Source organism: Rhipicephalus microplus, chromosome 1, assembly GCF_043290135.1.
Source record: "Rhipicephalus microplus isolate Deutch F79 chromosome 1, USDA_Rmic, whole genome shotgun sequence".
NCBI classification, from domain to species: domain Eukaryota; kingdom Metazoa; phylum Arthropoda; class Arachnida; order Ixodida; family Ixodidae; genus Rhipicephalus; species Rhipicephalus microplus.
The window spans coordinates 63,940,825-63,947,684 of NC_134700.1; positions in this window are offsets into that span (position 1 = coordinate 63,940,825).

A 6,860-nucleotide genomic window follows, 5' to 3' on the forward strand; every position below is an offset into this window, starting at 1 on the left:
ATTTTTTGTTTCGACGACAGACCTCTAGGGCAAACATCCACCGTTCAGAACCGTATAAACACTGGTGACGCCAGTCCCATTCGCCGACGCCCCTATCGTGTCTCCCACACTGAGCGCAGAGTTATCCAAGCGGAAGTTGACAAAATGCTCAAAAAAGGTGTGATAGAACCATCAAGTTGTTCTTGGGCCTCCCCTGTTGTCCTTGGGCCTCCCCTGTCGTCCTTGTGAAGAAAAAGGACGGTGCCTGGCGTTTCTGCGTTGACTATCACCACCTCAACAAGATCACACGAAAAGACGTATACCCGCTACTACGCATCGGTGACGCGTTAGACTGCCTGCACGGCGCTACACACTTCTCGTCTATTGATCTTGGATCCGGCTACTGGCATAATTCTCTCGATGAGATGGACTGCGAGAAGACGGCCTTCATTAGACCGGATGGTTTATACCACTTTCACGTGATGCCTTTTTGACTATGTAACGCCCATGCCACATTCGAACGAATAATGGACTCTCTCTTGCGTGGTTGTAAGTGGTCTGCTTGTCTTTGTTACCTAGACGATGTGACAGTCTTTTCATCTACTTTCTATAATCTGATCCGTCTCTCTGCAATTCTGGCAGTCTTTCAAACAGCTTGGCAGCAACTCAACTCCAAGAAATGTCAATTTAGTCGCTGTCAACTTACTGTTCTGGGCCATCTTGTAAACGCCGATGGCGTCCAACCAGATCCCGAAAAGATTCGCACCGTCCGTAGCTTTCGGTGCCACGTTCTACATCCGACGTCGGGAGCATCATCGGCTTATGTTCCTACTTTCGTTGTTTTGCGAAAAACTTCGCCGACGTTGCCAGGCCACTCACAGATTTGCTGAAGAAGTATACTACATTCTTAAGCGGCCCTGAGCAGGCTCAAGCGTTCACCGCCCTCATCGACAACTTAACTACGCCCCCATACTTGCCCACCTTAATCCTCCTGCTGCCACAGAAGTTCGCACCGACGCCAGTGGCCATGGTATTGGCGCAGATCTCGTGTGCTACAGCGCATAAGCTATCTACCGCCTGCCACCCACAAACTAACGTCCCAATTGAACATCTCAACCGCACGCTCACAGAGATGTTTTCGATGTACGTCTCTGAAGATCATCGTGACTGGGACAGCACGTTGGCCTATGTAACTTTCGCATATAATATCTCTCGCATGACAGCACGTGATTCTCACTTTTTTATCTTGTGTATGGTCGCGACCCCATATTTCCAGTTGAAACCACCTTACCTCTCAAGCTATCTGCCCCCGAGTTCGCTCTAGAAGCCATTGATCGAATTCACATGGCTTCTCAAGTTGCCCAGTCTCATCTCACCAGATCACAGGATATGCAAAAAGCCCGCTACGACCCCCGGCATCGTAATATAACGTTTGCCCCAGGTGACCACGTGCTCCTCTTGTCCCCGTGTCAACGTGTAGGTCTCTTCGAAAAAGGTTTGTCCCTATACGTGAGACCCTATTTATTCTTACGCCAAGTTATCGACGTCAACTACGAGATAGCACCATTACAATCTAACACGTCACTAACGTCGTCACTTGTTGACATTGTTCATGTTTCACGCATAAAACCCTACTTCTGTCGTACTTCTTTGGACTCGCGCCGAGACGGCACCCCAGCGCCAGGGGATCCGTTACAGAATAAAGTAAAAGAAAAGAAAGAACACAATCCGCTGAGGGCGCGCGAGTGTGCCAATCAGCCATTGGGACTCTTGACTGTGGCTTTTCCTCTGTAAAAGCATTTTGTACAGAAGTCAGCGGCCCCGTAACAAAATAGAGTGGCCGACCGGGACCAAATCCTCAAAGAAGACAACTTGCTGCGTTCTATACACGCTTTCGTTCTGTGCCCCTTCATCTGCGTCGCCACTATACATAAGTGGCTATCTTCTAAGCGTGGTAATCTCAATGTCTTTATTTGAAAGGTGGTCAACCGAGCCCTCGGACTCTCTATCACCACTTCGACGCACAAAATCCTCGAGCTTGGTGTACACAACACGCGAGAAGAGATTGCCGAGGCTCAGGAACGAGTGCAACTGACCCGACTCACGACCACCAAGGTGAGTCGCCATAATTGGTGCGTGCTTAGTTTTTTCTCCTCGACGGCCAGGAATCCCCTAGAACTGACCCTGCTTCCCCGTGATATCCGCGACCTCATCATGATTGCTCCCATTTTGCGATATGTACAACACGAATACAACAGAGGGAGGCGCTTTGCGTGGGCGACCGCCATTCGCAAGCGCATAGATATGAAAGCAGACGGCGTCTCGTTCGTGGACGCCGCTGTCTATCGCAACAACCGAGCCCTCGCTATGGTGACGGTTTGATTGATATGTAGGGTTTAATGTCCCAAAACCACTGTATGATTATGAGAGACGCCGTAGTGGAGGGCTCCGGAAATTTAGACCACGTGGTGTTCTTTAACGTGCACCCAAATCTAAGCACATGGGCCTACAACATTTCCGCCTCGATCGGAAATGCAGCCGCCACAGCTGGGATTCGAGCCCGCGCACTGCGTGTCAGCAGCCGAGTACCTTAGCCACTAGACCACCGAGGCGGGGCTATGGTCACGGTATCATCCGTGCACCGGATTCTTAACTACTATTCTCACCCGAAACCCCGAAGTAGCGGAGAAAATAGCGGTAGCCATAGGTGTGCTTTACAGCAAACGGGAAGTCATCTACAGTGACTTCAGACCGGCCATCAAAGCCTTCCAAAGTGGCATCGTCTCCGACCAGTCTTTGCGCCTCATCCGCAGCGCGGACCCGAGTACTCTGAAACAACAACAGGGTTGTCACCTTTCTTCATTACCACCTTTCTTCATTACGAACGCGAGCTTTGCCATACTATTGACCCTCCACGGCCCTAACGTCATGATGCTTAATTCTGAGTGTTCACCTCTCTCCGAAACTGATAAACAAGCTGAAGAGTGCCACCAGCTTGTCTGCTAGTTTACACTGCAAGATCAGTGATGCGAGAAAAAAAAACGCATCACCTCATTTTAGGTCCAAGCTATATGCTCTTTGTTTCATACTAACCTATGGACCCAGCATCATTGAATCGTCTTTCTTGCTATACAAAAAGCGTCGCAGCGTCGTCAAAAAAGCCTCTGCGATTAATTTTTATCTAGCCATTTTCTCGGTTGGATTACATGCGCCGGTGCGGATGTGACATCATCAATGGGGCTCTTCAATTTTCGACTTCTGGCTACCCGCGGGCTGCCAGAGCCAGCCAGAGCGCGCGCGTTTTTATCGGCTGCTCCGTCCCCCCCGTGGCACACTTCCGGTTGGCGTTCGTTTTTCTCGGGTTGGACGTTCTGGCGACCCACGGGGAGCCCAAGCGTCGCCAGACGCTTCCAGAACAATTTAGTCGTGGAAGCTTTCTGGAAGGTTTTGGGCAGGTTTCGGGATAGCAGACGCCGAAAAGGTACGATGCGCGCTCGGTGCCATTTTTGTGAGGACTCGATGGATTATAATGTGGGCGCTTGAGGACTGCGCCTTCGCTTTTAATTACGCGTGGCGTTATCTTCCAAAGCCTGTTCCGCCCGCCTTGCGAGATGAGGCGATTACGAGTGGCGGCGAGTGTTTGAAGCTACTGTTCATCGCATTTGTTATGTTTCCCGTGAAGCCTCCTCCTGTGAACAACGCGGAGAACTGTTGCCTGTTGACTGCATCGTGCACATGCCTCGAAAGTTATGTACGTAGTACACGTTCATTGATTGATTTATATGTGGGGTTTAACGTCCCAAAACCACCATTTGATTACGAGAGACGCCGTAGTGAATGGCTCCGGAAATTTTGACCACCTGGGGTTCTTTAACGTGCACCCAAATCTGAGTACACGGGCCTACAACATTTCCGCCTCCAACGTAGTACACGTTCGTACGCACGCATGGAGACAACTTTTGTGTTTTTTTTTCGTAGTAGTCGTTTGTGAAGCTGCACCTGCTTTCTGTGCACTTAGCGAAGACGGTTGCGATCGAACTAGCTCGCTCCGTCGTATGTTTGCGTACGTGAACCTCTTAGAACCTATGTCCTGACTACACGATTGATCTCCGATGGTGATAGAAGGCCTAAATGACGACTGTTGGTGATGCTCGCTAGTCGCGAATGGCGTGCGAACACATTGCTATCTATGAGCCCGCATATGCGGTATGATATTATACAATACGGCGTGAGAAAAAAAAACGGAGAATGGAATCGGAAATATATACATCCTACTGTTGGCTTTGTCTTTTTTCACCTCTGCGTAATAATGCCGCGCAGTACGTACTAAGACCTAGTAGGTCGAATAAAAGCTGATATACATGACAATAGTTAAGTGCCACTTAGGACTGAAAAACAGGCCAAAGCAAGTTCCAAAAATAGGTTGAAAACGTGTCATGCAAATGTTTATTTTATATATGACGCGCATTCGTGGTACCAGTACCTGCGCATATCATAAGCTTTAGACAAAAAGTTGGCCAACGTGTGTTTGCGACGTATGATACGCGATATCTGAGCAAGTATATATCTTCAAACTCTTTTGGGGACACGATCACTTTCGTGTGACTTCGCGTCGTCTTGTGCAGTGACTGATACATGTACTAAAGGGACGTGAGCTTGTCAAGCCGTCACCGTCGTGGCAGCTCACCTTGCATCGTTCTCAAGGCGGCGTGCGCCAGCTGGCTGTTTCGTTCGCGGACGCGGCGAGTGATCGTGCGATCGTACGAAGGCGTTCCCCAAATGCGTACGCTCGAGGATATTATTTCAGCTTTTTGGCGAGCTTAGCGCTGTATTTCCAAGCGGACAATGCAGAAAAAAAACTTACACGCGGCGCATTGTTTTGTTTGCTGCAATGACGGTAGAGTTTGTTCACGTTTACGCTGGCTGCCCCAGCGTTCAATTTTGCGACCTTCGGGTTGTCGCCGTGCGGGCGCGTACCCAGCTTACGTCATTTCCTATCAGAACCGGATGTAGCGGTAGCTTTCGGGGAGCCCGCGGGTCTCCAGAACCAACCCAGGAATCCGAAAATCGGAGAGTCCCGATGTGTCTCGATTCAAGCGATATCGTGAGCGTCTGTCTCAAACTACTGGGGCCACCAGGATTACTTTTTTTCAAAGGGGGCAACTGTGAAGATGTGCCTACATCTAGTAGCATGGTCGACGCTCCACTGGCTCTGCTCGTGTTTCGGATCGCTGCTGTGTCTCTACAGTCACGGTTCCTAGCCATAATGTTCTTGCACCACGAGTACACAACATGGACAAGTTCTTACTTGTCCTCACAACATGGGCGAGTAAGAACAAAAGACAACCTCTGATTTTCAGCTGTGCTGGGTTATTGTGAAAGTACAGTAATATACGCTGAAATTGAGATAAAAAACGAGGGTAAGATAATAAAAATTTCTAACGGCACAAGGCATCCGGCGAAAACACTTGTATGTATGTATGATTACTTCGTGAGATTACTAAACTTTTTTCAGGTAAATTTATCGTGTGCGCGCTAACAGATGCTGCATACTTACGTTTCATTGGGCGTCCTTGTTTTGTGAGTTCACTGTTTTATCTAGTGTCGTTACTTGGTCCTCGTCTACATCGCGCTCTTTTTAATTGAAGATACGCATCAACTGGACCGCATTTAGACCATATTATATCTACTAATTAACTGTAGTACTGATTTGGCACCGCAGGATTATGAGGTTTGACGAGGAATATCAGTAGACACTATTTCGCGTAGAATAGACGCAAACGAAATAGGCTGACTCACGTAAAGTGCTGACGTGTGACTCAAAGTGCCGCACTCCTGAGATATTTCAGAACACTAAGCATGGAACTGAGATCACTTTAAAGTGTTACTGCACTTAGCCTGTGTAGTGTGTTCGCAAAGAAGCTATCCAGAAGTGACTCTACGTACATATGATTTTTCAAGGCTCCATGACGTGCTTCTATGCTTTTCACAAAGATATGGACAATATAGGTAATTTCATCTGGCTCTCTGCTATAGTCTAAACAAAAAGTGGTGGTAAAAGGCGCGTCAGGCATTTTAAGAGTACGCTTTTTTTTGGACGGCTTGCAGCAGTACCCTTATCAGTGGGCATTTTTGTAAGGCTCATCAGTTCACACCATAATGATATCAGCTGATGAGACGCTCGGACAGTGCATTTTCGGGCACCATCTGGAACCCAAACAACTGCAATATAGTCATCACCACCGCTACAGGTGACTGCCTGTCATCGGTAACAACCTGGGTGAGCTTTCTTTATGTATGCATTTGTATTAGCAAAAAGGGGCAAAATTCTTTTGCATATTGTAACGGTTGTCAAATTTCTCTTTCTTGCTTCAACCGCGGCTCTCCTGGCGTGTCAGCTGTATCGCCATCTCCGCCGAACACTGGGATATACTTGTGTTTTTATGAAGAGCTTTATATATTTTACATTTACATGTTGAGCTCCTCCTAATCACGTGGAGTATGAGACGGCAGGCATACTTACACCTTGAGAGTGACCTTCAGAGCGACTTTGCCACTTACGTCCATTAAAGCGTTTCGAACACTCCCATTCACCAAAATCTGCATCAGAGAAGGTATCAGTCATTGCTGCATGCTGCTTTGTAACAGAGGTCCAGTCGCACGTTCCAGTTGAAATGTAGACGTCAGATTCTGCCCAGGCGGCGCTGCAAAAAACGCCGCCACCAGCGCCCCTATTGTCACGCCGACCACAATTGGGTAGTGCACAAAGAGCCGTCCTCAAGTGAACGTGCATAGGCCCTCCTTTTTTGTTGGTCTTGAGGCGCGGTTTCCTGAAATTCAAGCGACCGAAAAGCTTCTTTCTTCAATCCAACCTCACTTCA